The sequence below is a fragment of the Plectrocnemia conspersa genome, unplaced genomic scaffold (assembly GCF_051122295.1).
Source record: "Plectrocnemia conspersa isolate PC_06_02 unplaced genomic scaffold, ASM5112229v1 ptg000009l, whole genome shotgun sequence".
NCBI classification, from domain to species: domain Eukaryota; kingdom Metazoa; phylum Arthropoda; class Insecta; order Trichoptera; family Polycentropodidae; genus Plectrocnemia; species Plectrocnemia conspersa.
Window position 1 is genome coordinate 16,889,574 of NW_028277173.1, and position 20,840 is coordinate 16,910,413.

The 20,840-nt window shown below is 29.8% G+C and overlaps 1 protein-coding gene across 2 annotated transcripts in view; it reads left to right on the forward strand.

Moving 5' to 3' along the window:
* Window positions 1-20,840, forward strand: part of sano (CABIT domain-containing protein serrano) — a 199,921-nt gene that overhangs the window by 68,181 nt on the left and 110,900 nt on the right. Inside the window, exon 1 of one of the 2 annotated variants that reach the window (XM_088192725.1) lies at window positions 18,651-18,763. The exons of the other annotated variant lie outside the window; for it this stretch is intronic. The gene's annotated coding sequence lies outside the window, so the exon portion shown is untranslated. Of the gene's footprint in view, window positions 1-18,650; window positions 18,764-20,840 lie in introns of those variants that run through there. 2 annotated transcript variants of the gene reach the window in all.

Here is a 20,840-nt window from a genome sequence, read left to right on the forward strand (position 1 = left end):
AGTAACTATAATTTAACATTAAATTAGTTAAATATGTGGCGCATTTATATGAGTGATATATAATTATATTTTTATCAAAAGAGCTGTAAGCGTTAATAAATAAATAAAAGGCGCACTTCAAAATAGTCTAAATGTATTATTTATCAAGTGTATACTGTTGAGATATTTAGAATATCTCAAAATTCTTAATTGATTGATAATATACTAGTAAGTAACACAACTGTTCAAATAGATAACGAATTATTTATAAATTATTTAAAAATAGCCCAAACATTTAGATTTATGTGTTCTTAAAAAATATATTTGCAATAACTAGTAAATAATTTTATAATTGTGCACTGTTTAAAATGCACTTGTGTTCTTAATAAAAGTTATATTAAACCAATTAAATGACGGTGGTTAGGATATTATATAGACTATACTTTAATATTGATATTGCCACTTAATTAAATAATAATTGTGCTTTTGTAAAAATAATATTATATAGAATATAGAAGAGTACTATAAAATATTTTTATAATAAATTTTATGCATATAGTACGCTATATCAATCAATGCTCAATCGTTAAAAGTAAGTTAATGTGACATATATGATACTGATTCTAGATTTCTGATAGCATATCGATATCCATTGTAAATCAATTAACTTTAAAAGTGTCAATTGTATTTGATTTTCTTTGATTCATTACAATAAAGTGAAGAAAGATCTTCTTTCAGGTTTATATTTTATACACGAAATTTTTAGTTTAGTTTATCAAAGTACACTTTTCTAGCAAGTTTTTAAATAATGGTTAAGTTTAAAAAACAGTGCAGATTTAAAAGATATAGCTATTCTTGAGCTATTTTGTTTACTATTGTAAAGATGTTAGATCTTTATGCAAATTAAGTACCCATTTTTGTGTAAAATGCGAAAGTATTTCCTGTCTTGAGATATTTTATTACAAATTACACGTTAGTTGTCAATGAACTGTTTTTCTTGAATATAATATTGTTGCATATTTACTTCTTAAAATTAATTTTAAATCGTTCTTGCAACTGATACGAAGATAGCGTCACATAATCCACCTCCGCGTTGACGAAATACGCCTTACTACTTCAGAAATCGGCTCGGGCTGAAAGTGAAACTTTCATTGTTACACCTCATACGTATGCAAAACTTTTGAGCATTCCAACGTTGAGATATTGCATTCAGTGGGTGTGGAATGCGTCAGCAGTTCTGCACAACAAATGAGACATGATGCGGATTAATGATCCGACCGCCTGACTGATTAATGGATTTTATATAAATATAATATTTTATAACACATAAATAGACGTTTATCTTCCTATATTTATATATTGATTCCACGATTTTTTAATATACGTTCCACTTGTTGTTTTGAAATGTGTGTCAGAATCGTGCCAAGCGCGCGACATTGATTTTAATTGTTCCGAACGCGCAGCACAAGTGAAACTGATGGTTGTCGAGATAAATCGCTGGATATCTCGAAAGCGAAATTAAGATGAGATCTGATGAGGTACTACTGAAAATTGGTTCAAACGTGCTCTTAATTATGGTAAAAAGGTTAACTTAACCACCATCAGGTTGCTTGGAAAACAATGACCGACTTTAAGCTCAAGTTTGCCGTATCTTATGAGCTTAATGGTTAGGTTTAGATTATGAACTGTAGATCTCGGGTTCAAATCTATTATAAAAAATTATAATGTGACTGAGATATAAATATTTATACTTTGAATTTTCTATATTTGTAAACAGTGTAAGATTAACTTATATTTTCAAATAAAAATTGTAAATAATTGATGGTAGCTACTACTTAACAGAATCATTCTCTTTTATCGACCTTATATTTGATTTGGTAACCTATTGCTTACACTACAATCTGGAAGTTGTCCGAACCGAAGTTAAACTGAAGTCGGCTTAGGTCGCCGACTTACGAGTAGCGGCCACACTGCCACAAATTCCATATGCCGTTCGGACGGCGGCCGTGAATGAGATCCGCACGGCGGTTGCTGTCATGTACAGCTGGCATATTTACGCGCGATCGAAAAATGTGCCAAATAATCGCAATTTTTAAATTGTCATATTATTAAAATTATGCTACTGATAATTATAAAAGTTTGTATGGGCACCCACCAATACAATATCAGTGAAAACTTTTCGGTCGTGAATATTCAATTTACGCAAAATCTTTATCGGCTTTTGCAAAATGCCATAAGGCATAAAAATTATATTTCAGAATACGAACACCACATCTGTGACTATCCTAGAATTTGTCGCCATCGATTCTAAATAAGAATTCGTTATGGTGTGACAAACCGATCTAGGAAAATACATAAGGATATTCGAAACGATTTTTTTAATAAAATCAAGTACCACTAAACATTTTTTAATTATTTAATTTTATATGAAAAAAAATATAATAACGATATATGTTAGAAGAATATACTATCAAAAATATAATTAATCTCTTTTGATGCCCTAAAATGTTCAAAGATGTCAGTTAAAGTCTTTTTAAGTCCCCGATAAGCATGTGGTATTATAACCTGACCACGTGACCACGATGCAGCGCTCGACGTGCGTGTTAACCATAGTACGCCTACGCGCATACTGAAATTGAACCGAGTTACCCGTTCTATCTCAGATTGCGAAAAACCATATCATTATCTCTCTCACTCTCGTTACTTAATATGCGAGAGGGCAAAAGGAGAAGTATCTCACCGCTCGCGCTCGAAAGAGCAGCTCCGACTTAGGTTTCTTTGACTACGGTCCATTTGCCGAAAATGTTCTGAAGCGCTCGAAGCTGGCCAAGTCGACTGAATTACCCCTACTTTACCTCCCGTTCTCAGTTACCTCGGACAACTTCCGAGAGATCTTAGAGCGGGCAGAACCGAACTCGACCGAAGTAACCCACTATATTCTCCGTCCTTGGCCAACCTTGGGCAACGTCCAGAGAGTGTAGTGCAAGCATTAATTGGAAATACAAGGCCTATTACTAAAGAGAAATATAAGGATATGATAGATTTATTGACTTATATACCACCCATACATTATGGGTAGTTCAAAAATTTGCACCATCTAAATTGAAAATAATAATAGTAGTCTTTGGCCAACTTCCAGAGAGTTTTATTTTATTACAAATTATTAGGTTTCAGGTTTAATAGTTTAATATTAATTACACTGTGAAATTGCAGACTGTGTTGAAATTGAATTTAAGTATGTTTATAATTCAATAGTAATAAATTTTGCTCTCAATAATCGTAATATTATTTTATAATACTATTTATCGATTTTGTATGATTATATTTACTGTTAGAGTTATGTACAGCGATGTAATTAAAAATTTGTGGATTGTCATGAACCGGATTTGAAGCTGAAATAATTAAGAAACATTTCTTAACATGTTCTGGTTTTTCTTGACCGGTTCAGAACAGTGTCTAGTGCAAGAAATTGCCATTATGCACAAACGGAAGTAAAGTGGTCCAAGAGCGTGTATTGTGTTGTGCTAACTCATTGTCAATGTTATAAAAATAATGTGGTACAACTGACATTTTGAGTGAATCATATATTATGTATTTTGGTATTTTTGATATTTTTTTTTCTATTATGCGATTAAATTCTAAATAAAGCCTGAGTTTTTTTTATTGTTAGCGTATTTTTCTGAAATGTAAAAACAGAAGTTTTCTTTCGCTTGGTGAAAGTTATAAAATATTACCAACTAATCTAATATCGAAGTAACAAGGTTGTATTATTAGACAAAGGATCTATTTATACGGGTTGTTTGCACGCGTTGCTACGTAAATATTTCAGAACGCTTAAAGCATGGGTTCGATTTTTATTGTTGTGTGGGTTGTGTATATATTTTTATTTTTAGAAGTTAACACTGTGCTTTGGAATAAATTTAGAATGAAACTTTTCATTGTTGCTTTAAATTGAAAAATTATTTTTAATAGCAAATTGAATAGAATGTTCCAAATTAATTTCTAAATTTTGTTATAGCAGTTCACTATTGAGCAGTAAAAGAATGGCAAATTGTATCATTATTTTCCCCTGGTTAATGTCACATCCGTGTCAACGAAAGTTTTTCGCTACGCCAATTTTCCGCATTGCAAAAACGACAAGATGAACTCTGATAATTGTTTGCAAAGTTACAAATTCGATCACACAACACGAATCATGTCAATTGTCACGTTTGTATTTTTTTTATCGCGTTTCTGAATTATATCATGTAAATAAAATTACATTAAAAATTAATAAAGTGCCAATAAAAGGAAGGAAGTATATAAAAGCGTGATATTCACAATGTTATATTATCAGCGGTAATTATATGTATTTGAACAAAAAACACGTATATGTAAACTCTCACGCCATTGTCGACAAGCACGTTTAAAATTACCAAAAGTAGACTGAAATTATTTTTAGAAAAAAAAAACGACACGCATATATCTTGTTTTAGTTCGATAACTGTTCATTTAAGCGTCACGTGTTGGTACATGTTAAATACAATATAATTATTTTTGTAATATGGAGAAAGAAGCGGTTTTGTTTCGGATACGTATGAGTAAGCTAATTATTTTACTGAATGGTTGTTATTATTTGTGTGACAATGTGACCTATTTTATAAAAAAAAAAACAGTTTTATACATAAATGTATGCACAAAAAACTGGTTAGATAGTTATAAAGAAAAATATAAATAATTATTTTTAATGGCAATGAAATTGATATTTTAAACAAAGTATAACATATAATTATTTATTTTCTATTTGCACTAAAAAAGTAAAAGCTTCTCATCTATGTATAATAATTATCTAATACAGATTATTTTATTTAACAATCTATTTTTAAATGATACTAGTAATAATATTTATATAGTTTAAATCGCATTTTTACATAACAAATGTGGTTTATATTGCATTTTATGTCTAAGAGTACGCTCATATAGATTTGCGCTGTAATTAATCGTTCTGCCAATTCTGCATTAAAATACTGCATTATATTAACGTAATATAATAAATTATATGTTAATTAGCTATAGTTTTTTATGTTTAATAATAGATTACTGGCATAAAATAAAAGAAATGTAAATTTTTTTGTATATAAAAAATTGCTGTCAAAACGTTTTCCTTCCATTATGGTTTGACATCGTGCTAATTACAGACTCTAAGAGAGTTGCATTTATGTGCAGAATTATTTAGGAATGAGCTGCTAAAAACTAGAAGAATTTTAAGTACTTAGTAATGTATACTACGTGGTTGCTATTTTAAGAATATTATCTATAGCACGAGCCGGAAATAGCGCAGTCTATAAATTAAAGTAAATAATAAATTAGGATTTTTCAACAATATTTCTGGTTATTAATTTTTAATTTATTATAGAAAATCTAGCAGATTCCTGTATTTAATTTATTTTAATTACACATCGAGACCAGTGTAGCATTTTTAAAGTCATGAAATCAATAGTACGAAACGAGTTACAACATATAATTAAGATTAATGTTCAATCCAAATAGTAACGAAAAAAAATCGAAAGCTCCGAGTGAAAAAATATAATAATTAATTTATAAAATCGTGCTTTTTTGTCTGTTATTAGCAACGATAATATAATCGCATGACAGGTTTAATTAGACAAATGGATAGGTGGCATGTCATAACGGTATTATAAACCGGCGAAAACAACCGAATAATTCGCGAAAATAAAACCGTAAACATGTCGTATTATTATATTTTTACCTGAGTCCTAATAAAAGGGCGTAGGTCGACTATTATTACTTTTCTTGTTATTATAAGCACCAACGTGACCGTTGTTAACAACAGAAAAATTGTAACTACGTCGTTGACTACCCGTTGTTAATAGAAGCTGTCTATTAACGTAGCGCATTGTCATTGCATATATCAGATAATGGGGCGAAAGCTCGTGACAGGTAATTGAAGAGCTTTTTCACTTATCTATATTGTAAGTGAGCCTTTATCATAATCTCGTTCCGGTCCGGCCACTTTTTGCGTCTGAACACGTCCTGTCACGACAGAAAAGGGATAGGCGCAGTCATTATGGAATATATTAATTATATGGGCTTATTATTAAAATTTCACTCCAAGGTCAGATTCGACGTGAAATGAGTGAAAACACTATGGTGTTGTTTTATGGTCTATTTGGTAAATTCGAAGCAAGGTGTGTCAATGTGAAATATTGATGATAAACAAAATTGCTTTATGATTCAAAAACCTTGCCTTTTATTAAAAAATAATTATAAAAATAAACTGTATGAAACATTTATTAAAGTAATATTAATATTAAATATTTAAATATATTTGAGTTTATTGTATAAATTAAGGCGAAAGGAAAAGTTTCTTGTCAAATTTTAATAAACCGTAACTCTGTCTTTAAATATTTAACAATGGTGAAATGAAATTAAATGTTTAGAAATTTGAATATTCACTTGCATGATAATAATATATTAGCTAATCCCGAAATGAATGTAGTTTTCATAATAAAGTAAAAAATATTTTTAATGTTTAAGGCTTAGTAACCCTAAGGGATGTGACTTCGCAGCCAGTAAGACGCATGTATCGTTTTCTCCGAGCAGTGGTGGAAAAGCTGGCGCAGGGATGATGTCCGTGAAAGATCCTCAGGGGTCTTGTAAGTGACGGTGACAGTGTTTGGAGTGAATTGTGATGTTAGGTAAATCTAGAAAAATTTAATCTGTGATGATCGAGAAATACTATATGTATTATATATAATATAACAATCTCACGGACATGATATAAATTAAAAAAATATTTATTTAAATTAAATTAAGACTATCGTAATCTAACAGATTACCCCAATGCGTCACGATGGTCAAAAACAATTGTAATTCGAATTCAGGTAATTCAAATTAACTTATACCACTGGTCTATCGTGCGTGTCAAAATAAAATAATTGTGATGATAGAGTATTTTTCTAATAGTCTTTGTAATGTACACTATTTAAATGGCGCGTGTCATTATTTGATCAACAGAAGACTTTAAATATATACGCAGCACCAAATCGGCGATAGATGTAATTAAATAGAAAGGTATCGCGAGAAAATATTACGGCATACGCCACTGACCATGAAAATGATAATTGCTTCAAATTACGGCCATCATCAAATCGCACTGACCTTCTGCATTGTCACGACACGCCGCCAATTAATGTTTATAATATTAAAAACATACTATACACACAAAAAAAAAATGCCAAAAAAAGCAGCAAATATTAATAATCGCGCTATATGCACGATTAGAGCTAACGATCTTGCGCCATTATCCAACTTAAGCAATGTTTGTCATCGTGCATTCAAAATCTGTTTATACATACACAAAGCTTGACGTTTACTGCGATAATAAATAATATTTACAGTTTTATTCTTGTCGGTTAATTTCCTGTTGAATCGCAGTAAAAATTACGTGTTTCCGTGGCGCACGGCGAAAGCCTAATTAGCTTTAACCTAATTCAGAGAGAAGCTGACCTAGTTCTAAATTATTTTGTTAGGTGAACTTATCTTTTTGTTTGGTAAACATGTAACGGCACATAGTAATTAACAAGGAAATAATATATCGATAAATGATTAAACATTTAACTATCACGTTTATCTATATCACATTAGCACTTCAAACTATATATTATTTATCTATAACTGTGCTGATACCATTTACAGGAAAAAATAATTAAACTTTTCTTTGATATATTTCGTCAAGATAATAATATTAAGCATTTTTAACTGCTTAAATTATAAATAAATAACAAGTGTGCATATTATATGATATGTAAATATTGCATTGAGTGTTTTTTATGTGTCATAAATCACTGGCATTAAAAATAGCATATAAAATTGTTCATCCTACTGTTTCACGACAACAATGCATTGCATGAATCGTATTTCCGTTAACAGTTATATTAAATAAAAATTTAGTACAATAAAGAGGCTAATAAATATTCAAAGGACATTTTGTAGAATCTCAATGATTTTAAAATATCTTCTGAGCGAAAAAATAATGTGAAATAGCTGTTTTGTCTTTAAAAGAAAATTCTAAAATTGTTCGCTATGAACTTAATGAACTAAACTGGTAAAAAAGCATATTTTTAAGAAAAATTTAACAAGGTTAATATTTAGCCTTTTGCGATTCGTGGCCAAGTGTTGTGAATTTTGCAACCAGTTAAACGCATCAAAAGCTAATAACAGTTTATTGCATAAAATATATAATTTTACGAAATTTTGTACAAAAAATATAAAAAATATCGTTGATAGTCAATTGGTGATGAATGATTGCGTTGGTAGAGTTATTAGCTGAGTGTCACAAGTGTTCTTTTATAATGGTCCTGAAAAAATACTTGGACGAATAGAAGATGAGGCATAAAAGCTAATCATATTAGGACCACCACAAAAATCACCCTTTTGTGAAAGCTTATGTTTTCATAGCGATTAGAGTTGTGCGAAAGATCATTAATTACAAAGGATAGTTTAAGCAATTATTTTTCAATGCAATGACATTATTATTTTTTCTGAGCTAAAAATAAACAGTTTTTTTAGTTGACTAATGTCCCATTCTTGGTGTTCCTCTAATTCCTAATGTTCTGTTAAACCAAATCATTGTCATTGTTCAAATCCTTTGTATTTAATGTTTAGAAATATTTTGTGTATCACATTATCATTTGAAGAATTTATTAGAACAGAAAGTTGAAGAAGCTCCGCTAAAATATAGATGCAATTTTTACACATATTCACTCATTAATTACATATTTAGCTTAGTTTCTATTTTATGAAAATAAAAGTTTATTTTGATCCATATTGTGTTTTTTAATATATTATTTAATTTGTTTTTCTTTACAAACAATAAAATGAACTATTTGATTAAAAAAACAAAGAGTTTAGCTGAATCTGGAAATTGTATTTGTGTCAATTTCTTTGCTTTCTGAACTTTCCATGAGATTAAAAACTCTGGTTTTGTTTCGAACAGTAGCAATGAAACTATCTTTGGATTCATATTCTATATTACAATCAGCACTACTCGCAAAATCTTTAAGCGAATTGTTATCATCTTTAAATGTTTCAGTCATTGAACTCATTTTGTTATCTTGAAAAATTAAATAAAAACGTACATTTTAATTATTGGACTCAAATTGAAGTAAAATGTAATATATATCAGAAACTAAATATATTTTTAACGTAAAATACATGCAGCACGCGAGAACTGTCAAGATATACTGACGTAACATGTAACCGCTCAACGCTTTTGGCAATTTTACCGTGCACCAATGAGTGCTATTACGCTAATATTGTTGTATAATATAAGACGGGTCCGTGCCAGATGCTTGAAAATATACATGCGTTCTTTGAAGTATTTGAATTGCAAAAAATTGCTAACGATTTTTTTAAGTACTCTAATTAGCCTTATCTTTGGTTTCGTAATTTAAGAGCTACAATAATAATCAGATAAGAAACTGCTCTACGTGGTAATCGGCAGTTTGAAAAAATATATGGGGGCGTTTCATATAATTAATTCTTTCGTAAGTCTACGATGGACAATAATTAAAAAGCATATAGTCCTCTGAAAAAATTGTACATTTATAATTAGTTCAACTATAAGCAAAATATTTTTTTGTCTTAAAAAGTGTAGTGTAAGAAGACCTTGTGTATTACTGTATAAATATTTCAAAATATTTTAATCAAAGAGGAAGAGAATAAACAACTTACATTGCTTACTTGATGTCCTGTTGTCGATTAAACTAACATCCACACAAAACGAAAGAAATTTTTCCATGGCCGAAGATTTAACCCAACAAAAAAAAAAACGAATATGGTCGATTCATATGTGTTTTTTAAATAAATATTTAAATAATAATGTACATAATAATTTGTTTTAATAAATAATAAATATTTCATTATTCTTATGTTCTTTTATATTTTAATTAGTATGAATAACATTATTTACATTCAAAATATACATATATATAAAAAGTAAAGATATTTATATATATAAAGACATCTACATTAATATACTATATTATTATAGTCACATATTTTCTGAAAAAATACAGAGAAACCAGAATGCTTCATCTTCAGTAACAATACTTATTCTAAACCACAAGTTATTAAAAATAAAGCCGTTCAAATAATTAACAATATTATTTTTAAATAAACATTTTTAACATCACAAACAAAAATACAATAATTCACCAATTTTAAGTATCCAAGACTACCAAAATAACATTAGAGAAAAATACGAAAAAGCATATTGCTGTAGAAGCTGAAGCCCATATATCAATGGTTATATATCTTTAATTACATTTTTTTAATTTATTTTTACTCCCCAATTATGCATTAAAATATTACATTAGTTAGTATAAACATAGTTAGAAACCAGTATATTGTATTTAATTTTAACATGTGTTAGTATTTTTATAATAAGCATAATTTGTTATTAAGCTTTTAGAGATCGGAATATTACGTTTATGATTAATTTATAAATATATAAACGATTTAATGGTAGTGATTTATATAATTTTTTAGCTAAAGGTTCTAGGGCCAGCTTCATTAATTGCTAGATATCAAAAATTGTATTTATGATTGTCAACAAGTATAAATCTATTGAATTGCAAACCTGTCAATTAAATTGATGTAGTAACTTTTTCGTCGTTTGCTCTTAGCTTTGTCGCAAATCCAATTATTTTCTCAATGTTTTTGTCTTTTTAGACCTCAGACAACTCTCGCCAGGTTAAAATCAGAGCGTGACTGTTGTTGGGGTCGTTTGCGTGACCCAACCGGAGCTTTTCGAAGGGACGACCTCTAATTCGCCATGATCGATTCCCGCACACGTATCGCGCGAATAATGTCACGGAAAAATCCTTCTGACAACAAGATTTCGCCTATTTTGTTTTTTGTTCTTCATCATATAATATGCGAATATAAATTTAGGTTCGTTTTGTGTCGAAATTGTCGATGCGCACGAACCTCTCTGCGGGGGCCTCCATCCATTCCTTTTGGGGTTTGGCGTGAAATGTCAAACGGACAGGGGTGCGGAATACGCGGAATCACAAGGTGCGGCTCCACTGAGTTATTGTGAAATATTTCGGATTTATATTTCGTGTTTGTATAGAATTTTTTGGCAATTTTGCTAACACAATGGTGCTCGTTAACCTGCTTTTGTCATTTTTAGAATAGTATATTTTTTGGAATTAAATTTCAACAGGCATTACCTTTTCGCATGCAATAGAAAACATTACGGCCGAAGATGTAGACTGGCTTGCGATCTCCTCTTCAGGTGAAATAATCCCACTTTGACTAATCTATTTTTGTTGAAAACGTCACATAAAATTTATTCATATATTTTTATCGAAAATATGTTATTACAAATATTATTTTTATTTCTAGCCATGAATACAAAATAAATGCTCAACCTATATAGAAAATATGAGATAAATTTAGAATCACGTTCACATATTTGAAAATATTACACACACGCACGCTCATCATACAACAAATGGCGTAAGTTTTGTTAGATTTTTCCCACCAAAAATATGTATGTATATTATAAAATTGCTAAACTTTTCGCATCAAAGAGAGACGTTAAATCATATGATAAAAGCTTTCATTGAAACGATTCCGATGTTTGTACTCTAGCGGAACCGCGTTTGTAATTTTGACCTTCTTCATGACACCGACATTGCCTCATGACCTTCCACTGTCCGTTTCCTCTTCGTTTTCCTTTGATGTTCTTTCTGCAAAATTCTGCGAGTTCACTAGACCGGATAATGACCGGCCACGCGATACGCGCCTACCGATAAAATGCAAATGCGATATACATGTATATTTCGCATAAATGTCAATGCCTTATACGTATGTCGAAACGTCGCACGGGTGGGTCGTAAAATTGACCGAATAAATTAATTACTGACGTTTTAAGGATCGCTCAGAATCAGCCATTAATCCGATTAACCGCAATGTTATTCGACAGGAGTTGTTTTGGTGACTCATAGGCCAACCAGGCTCGCTCGGTTTTGGTTCAGCGATCGCCAAGAATTACTTACTCACTTTGTAGTGTCGAAGAAAAGAAATTCCTGACGAGAAATAAACCGTTCATTCACACTTGGTTAGCCACTCAAGATTGCCTTTGGACAATTTTATACTGGCCTTAATTATCGCTGCTATTCCTTGTCTTTACCTTATACGTTTCAGCATATTAAACATTTGCATACATATATGAATATATTGCGAAAAGTAAACTGGAAAATTCATATAATAACTATTAAAATATAGTTCTCATAAATGAAAAAATGAGGTATGTATAATACATGAAGGAAGTCGTGGTTATGCAACGTATGCAAATATAAATGCAGTTCAACTTTCGCACATGCAGAGACAGGAAAAAAAGTTTAAAAAAGCGGCAAGGAAGACCTCGGTTCAGTGTACTTTAAATCGTTGATTTGGACCTTATAAAAAGAGCCGCCGAGGAAATTCGTACCAGAATGTGAGTTGATAAATTTATCTTGATTTGGAAATAGAGAACTGAGTGGCCAAAGTGTTTTTTTTATTATGTTTTTCAGCTACTCTGATTAAAATTCTTATTCATTTTCAATCTTTTTTGTGTTTATGGAATAATATAATTTGTAGTTTTTATCATTTAATTCTTATAAATAACATAATAAAGCATTAGATTGCTATCTTTGTAGTGATTTTAGCAAAATACTGAGCATATGATCTATTAACTATTAAATTATAATAAAAGCTGCAATGCATATCAGATAATTTGTCTGATCGCGGGCGGATTAAACTTAAGAATTTTTGTGAAAATCTGTAAATTTAAAATAAAAGGTTTAATTCTATTACGTAATGAAATCATTATAGTGTGTTATTGTTTTTTTAATAAAACTAATATATATATATATATATATATATATATATATATATATATATATATATATATATATATATATATATATATATATATATATATATATATATATATATATATATATATATATATATATATATATATATATATATATATATATATATCGGAGCATGCAATGTTTTAACTATAACTTTAAATTGTCTAGAAAAATGGTGGTATTTCACTCATAACTCGTCATTTAAGTATCGATTTTCAATTGCCCTTGTAGCGTGATATTTTCGTAAATTTGACATTTTTTTATTATTGTGAATGTGTATTTATTTTCTCCGCGTATATTTTTTGGATATTAATAACGAGATATACATATTTCCACTTCAATTGTGATATTTTAGTATTTATACTAAAAATAACTTACAAGCTTTATTTCAGTTTTTTATTGTGTCAATAAAAATCACGAGAAATTTGTATTTTTGTATAGCTAGTTCTATATTTTTATTACACATATTTTTTTTAAATAACTTTAAATATTCAACCCACAAAAAAAAAGAAAAAAAATCATCGTAAGTTGCACAATTTTATTAAAGCATTAAATATAACTTTTATGCCTGTAGCTTAAGTACAATGCCTGCACTACACTCTCTGGAAGTTGGCCAAGGATGGCCAAGGACGGAAAATATTGTGAATTACTTCGGGGTTACTTCGGTCGAGCTCGGTCTAAAATCTCTCGGAAGTTGTCCGAGGTTACCGAAAACGGAAGATAATGTGGGGATAATTCAGTCGACTTGGCTTCGAGCTTCAAGCGCTTCCGAACATTGTCGGCAAACGGACCGAAGTCAAAGAAACCGAAGTCGGAGCTGCTCTTTCGAGCGAGAGCGGTGAGATACTTCCCCTTTCGCTCTATCGCGTTTTAAGTGACGAGAGTGAGAGAGAAAATGATATGGTTTTTCGCAAACTGAGACTCTTACGGACATCTTTGAATATTTTAGGGCACCAAAAGGGATTAATTATATTTTTGATAGTATATTCTTCTAACAGATATCGTAATTATATTTTTTTTCATAAAATTAATTAATTAAAAAATAATTAGTGGTACTTGATTTTATTAAAAAAAATCATTTCGAATATCCTCATATATTTTCCTAGATCGATTTATATAAATGTCACACCATAACGAATTCTTATTTAGAATCGATGGCGACAAATTCTAGGATAGTCACAGATGTGGTGTTCGTATTTTGAAGTATAATTTTTATGCCTAATGGCATTTTGCAAAAGCCGATAAAGATTTTGCGTAAATTGAATATTTACGACCGAAAAGTTTTCACTGATATTATATTGGTGAGTGCCCACACAAAGTTTTATAATTATCAGTAGCGTAATTTTAATAATATGACAATTTAAAAATTGCGATTATTTAGCACATTTCGATCGCGCGCAAATATGCCAGCTGTACATGACAGCAGCCGCCGTGCGTACGTCATTCACGCCCGCAAACAATTAGTCCGTTTAGTGGCATTTTATTGTGGTAAAATTCCAGTCGCCTATGCGGCAAACAAACATTTACTTGAGACATAGCTTAGTAATTCTCAGAAGTTAAGAATATTTATCTAGGTTTTTACAATATATTACGCGAAATAATCAATTTTTTTTTTAAATCCATAGATCCTGATTGTCGTTGTTTGAATTTGACACGCTAATTTAGTTTGAAATTTATACTCCTGATGAACATGCAGCAAATTAAAAAAACAAGAGCAATTGTCCACGTGAGCAATATTCCCTGAGTGCAATTATCCTTGTGAGTAATTGTTTTTATTATTTTTTATCTGTTTTTAGTGAACCGTCAGCTGTCCCAAAAGCATGCATTTGAATCGTAATTACAACATTATTTTTTGTAAATTTCTTCTGTTGTCTTAAATCTATTACTCTACTGATATGCAATTTTAGCCACATACACATTTTATAGCTTAATAAAATCGCGGTTGAGGCATACCAAGACCGATTTTTTAATAAATTATGTGAAAGAAATGGAGTAGTTACGCTCAATCATATTTATCACCGATCAATTACAAAACCAGCGTACTTATAAAATATGTAATCTACCATTATAGGCATTAACATCGTCTAGATTTAATAAATGTTAGCCATTCGTAACCGATTAATGGGCATCTTTAGTCTATGATCTGCGTCCGCAGCAGCGTCTGGTTAAAGCGTTCGAAAAGCTTATACATATAAATTTCCATAACCGCTTTGGCGCACGTACGTATTTACATTGTAAATGCGGAGTTTCGTGTTACGAAATGTATTATTAAAAGCCTACTCCCTAACTGAATCCGATGCAATTACCCAGGTTTATCAACGCGGTAAATATTAGTTACTGCGGACGTATTTACTCGGCGAGCTTTCGGCTGCAATCGACCATTAGGTATTACCGCGCGTGTGTAATAATCCCGGTTTGTAATTTTTGTGTTGAATTTATTAGCTGTGTCAAAAACGGCCGACGATTTGTTATTATTTTGTATTTGGATAATGTATCGGAAACGTCCGAAGAACGTAATGCGTGATTGAATGCAGCCTCGCGGCTTTGGAACGCTGTGTTAGAAGTTCTATTAGAAAAAATAACGATGATGATTTATTTTAAAGAACTTGTGTAAGCATGGTAAATAATTAAATTAAAGCATAGTCTATATTTTTAAATTAAAATATTGTAAATGTTGATAGATAGTGGGTTACAGATTATTAATCAATATTTGTTGCAATATCAAATAATATTCTCTCGACTATTCAATGCGGAAAATAAATTTTTTTAGTCACAATTTATTTACGAAATATTTTTATATACATTTTAATGAAATAGTTTTTTTTCATATTAGAAAATACTATAAAAATATTTTGCCTTACCACACTAACCCTTGCTTGCTACAAAAAAATAAAATCTCAATATACAAACCATTATTCTGACCCATTTTAGCAAATTTTTCTGTGTTAAGTTATACTACTTATACTATCTCTACTATTGCATATTATTCAAAATTAAGCTATAAAAATAATATATTATACACCTTTTATCTTAAGAACTACATGATTTTTTAATTGTTATTTAACCACATTAACACATTTTAATGGTTCTAGATTTTTTCATTCCTCTAAATTGTAAAAGGTGTAAAAGTTTAAATTAATAACATAGTATGTTTATCAAATTATGGCATAGAAATTAGCATTTTACAAAAAATATATTTTTTAATCCTTCGGTGTCAAGGGGATTAAACTTTTTTGACATGTTATATATATATTTATTGCACCATTTTGTATAAAATTAATTTTTTGTGTAAAAATTATCACAAAAAAATAATTTTGGAAATTTTACATTTACATATGGTTACTGAACATTATATGGAAAAATCAAGAACTAATGAGCATCTTTAAGACACTACTTTTTAAATCAGATAAATTTCAGATTTGCTATAAAGAAAATATTTATATTATTTTTTAGTTCTACGTTTCTTTAAATACAAAACTTTTAACTAATTTGTAGATTTTAAATAATTGTGTGTTTTCTATTTTGGTTGTATTTAAATTCAGATAAATTAATATTGAATTAAAATAATGTTTTTTTTTTAATTAGGAATATTTGTGCGATATTAAAAAATAATTTATTGAAAGAAGAAATAAATGTGCACTTAACCTAGAATATAATTATATTTAAAAAAAAAAAGTTTTTTTAATAGGCTATATACAATTAAATTTTAAACTTGACTCTATGATCAATTTCTCAATTTGCATAGATAAAGCATTAATGATAATCTAAGAGAAATATTAAGAATATAAAACATATTACATACATAATAATATGAATTTGAATCGAATTTTTTGACTTCAATGTGATGATTTTGCTCTCTTTCCGAAACACAAAACACGCTTTTTATATAAAATAATTAGCAATGTGTCCTACTTTTTATTACGAAGCCACTTATTCGTGTCTTAAATTTACGAGACTGTTATGCAATATTTTGCATCGAGTTGAATATCAGCTGCCGTTTCTTCTTTTGCCTAGAATAAACAGATCATTGGCACAGCCATTTTTAATATATACTGCAGATCGTTACTGTTCGTTTGCATAAGCAAAAATGGCAATATTGGTATTTAAGTAAAAAAAATCTATTAGGCTTGTATCTTTTCTTCAATCTATCCTTTATTTTAATTACAACGATCTCACTTTACATTTTTTCAAAGATAAAATAGTCAATGCATTTTAGATTATACCTCCTTCCTCACGTTAGGCACTACTCAAAGTATATTATATTCATCCTTATTATTTAAATAGTCTCAGACAGTAAATCTCTTTAAATCTTATCAGCATTCATCTCTTATGCAAAACTGTCATTCATAAATAAAATGTACAGTCCTCATCTCGCGTCACGATCTTAAAAGAAGCTTATTTTTTTGCACCAAAGGCGTTGAAAGAATTCGGCGCGGTCCAGATCAAAAAACATCTCTGGACCACTTTTCATCTTGCAGTTAATTCGGCTTAACCGCCCGGACGGGCCCTTTAGCTTTTTTAGTTTATTTTGTCGTTGTCTCATTCGAAGCGGTTTCTATTGGAAGCTAATTTTAATTAGTTTTATGCTGTATGTTTTCGCAACGATTTATTTTGATATTTTTCCCCTTTGTTATAGCTATACAACGATTGTTTCGACGACAAAGGCGTTTGCTCGACGAAAGCCTCATTGTTATTGTCGAGTTCAAAAATTAAACTTTCACTCCATGATGGGCTGTGATGAAAGAGTGTTTTAATGTTCTTCTGTAATGACTCATCTGGCGGCTGTGTGCAAATAATTATTATAAACGCTTTGTTAATTTGTCCGTTTATAGTATTTATATTTTATTATTATAATAATATAATCGTTGATTATAGCTTAATAAACCTATATTAACTAAACGATTTTATGAAAGAATACATATACATTGTAACGATCAGAGTTGCGTGAAATTAGAATGATTAGAAAATACAGAATATCAATTAACTTGGGAGTTTATTATTTAAGCAAGTATTACTCCGAAATATAAACTACATTATCATTAAAAAGAAACTCTCCAAAAAATTAATAAATTGCAATGTATTAGAACACAATTTTATCAACAAAAAATAATGATTTAAGGACGTAGAGATATTCTTTTTAGTGTTGTAATACATATAGAATTTTTTAAGTAATTAGTCACATCTCCTACTCGAAGTTTTTTGAACCTTACAAATATAAATTATTAAGAAAAGTAGTATAAAAGTCATTCGCTTTTTGATCCGTTCTTTAGAGAGCTTTTGTAATTATGAATACTTTATTCGATGCATTCCACTTATGCTATATGATAATTTATGACTCTAGAAGTAATAAATTATAATGTTGCACGTAGGCATAAACAATTTAATTTTAATGTGACATATGACACATTATACAATAAATTTACATAATTTTATATACTTTATTTTAGACTTATGTAATATTTAATGTGTAACTATGTATTGGAATGCAAATAAAATGTGTTATATTTAAAAATATTTTTATTTGCTTACAGATAAAGGCCGTTAAATTGTATTGGTAAGTTTTTTTACTAATACTAATTAATAATAAATAAGGGTTAGATTAAAAACAATAATATTGCTTGCCAAAGCATTTGTCATTAAAAATATGTTATAAATCATACCTTTTTCGAATTAATCTTTCTAGTAATGGCGATAACAGAGCGGCCGAAATCTCCGATAATTATTTCACAAAAACGAATGGAAAACGGCGTTTCGGATCACGATTCCCGAGCATCGTCACGAAATTTCGAGTCATTAACGATCGACTCGGCTCGTGTGTAGGCCTGACAAACAAGAAAGTTAATATGACCTGTTGGGTAAATATATTGTGTCTATTATAAACTTGTAACCCATTGGCCCACATTTTATTCAAAGGCGTCGGAAGCCGCGATCGTGAGCTATTAATTAAATCCACTAAAATATTATTTTTCGGAATATCATCTTAATAGTATTTGAAACTGTGTATATAGTAAATATAAAAATTATCTTAAAAAATGATTCAATAATTCCGTAACAATATAAGAAAATGCATGTGTCATTTACGCACGGTTGATCATTCGTTCGATATTCGTGAATTGCATGTAATGTTGCGTTATTCGTGTCAGTCGTGGGTTCGTTTAATATTAATGTCGATTTTTTCCTTGTCGATGGTTAAATGAAGTGTGTGAAATGAGTGTTACTAAGTTTGCGGTTGTGTCTTAGAGACTGATCTTCTATTCGATATAACAGTTAAATTTAAAGCTAGTTAAAAGAAAATAATTTTTAAATACATTTCATCAATCTAAAAATATAACTTAATGTTGTGGACACTTTTTTCATGACACACAGAAACCCACATATTTGTACATATATATTATTAATAATATATAAAAAAATAGGTATTTAACAAATTTTCATAATATATATGAATCCAACATTTCTTTGTACTTTCATCTAAGGGAGATTGATTCCTTCTTGTGTAGTGTACCTACATTGTCTTATTAGTCTTTGCGAGAAATTGGTATAATGAAATGTTTATTTGCCTAGCAATCAAGTCATAAAAATATCTCCATTCTTCAGCATTACAACCGATGATTGGTCAGCTTTCTCTCAGCCCTTACAATGTTTGGCAATAAATTATATTTCCAACATTTATTTTTTATTATTATTGCTTCTAAATATAATTGTAAATATCTTGTATTAAAAGATGGTAAGTTAATTTTTTTTTCTGTCCCACACCATAAGTGACAACTGGTCTAAAAAATGATTTTTTGTATATTATAAGCATATATTGTTCTCTAGGTTCTTGTTAAGAAGTCTTGACCTCTTGCAGCTATGATATCATATATTTCTGGTGACGATTCTTGTATTTTCTTTATTTCTGTCTGATTTTATGATTTTAGAATTTGTATCTAAATAGGCAAGGTGCTGGAACATGAATTCGTTGATATTCAGGAAAGACAAAGACAGTTTCTTTAGCTTTTTATTTTAAATTTTATTTTATCTAAAAACCACATTTTAAATGCACAAGATGCAATATATTCTATAACATGATTTATATTTTTATGAATTTTAGATTAAATTTTTGTCATAAAACACATTGATTTTCTAAAATGCTGATATATGTAAAGAAATTAATGAGACTTAATTTTTTCCAGTTTTTACTATAAATTTTTAATTTTTAAAGAATATTTTTGCATTGATTATTTTTCCAGTGAAAAAATTTCGGTGACTTTACTAACAATCTTGAATTTTAATTAAGAGAGTGTAAATATTCATTAGTCTAATATTATACAGTTGTTTAAAATAAGCTAACATGTGGCTACTTAATCTTACATATTTGTTTACGGAATAAATTTTTCGGGGGCACAGTCCTCGGCGACAAATTATCTAGTGGTTCTTGTCAGCGGGATGCGTTGTGGTGTCTTTGTCCTCAGGAGTACGAAGCGGTTCAGACTTCTGACTGACTCTCTAAAGAGGGCCTCGCTCTGTAAAGGAAACTTTTCTTGGTGGAGGGCGCCGTTGGGGATCATCTCCCGAGGATGACACCAATTGGGACGGCTGTTAAAGATTATAAATTGATTAATACCGGTCTACTTTGATTCTAGCCTTACTAATAGGCCTACAAAAATTTCAATAAAAGCAGATAAATGAAAGTCTCTCAGATCTGGTCGACGACCCAAGATCAACTGCTCACCACTTCAAATGTTGCACCCTAGCATCTATCGAAACCAATACCCCAAAACGTGTGATTATACAACGATTTATTTCATTAAATAATTTGCCCACACACTCTTTCAAAAAGGAGAATCGTTAGAAAGCCATTCCAAAATTAGAAACGTTATTTTTTACGGTTACTACGCGTTAAATTCGGGATTTTCTGACAGATCAACGAAATTAATGTGAGCTATTTTA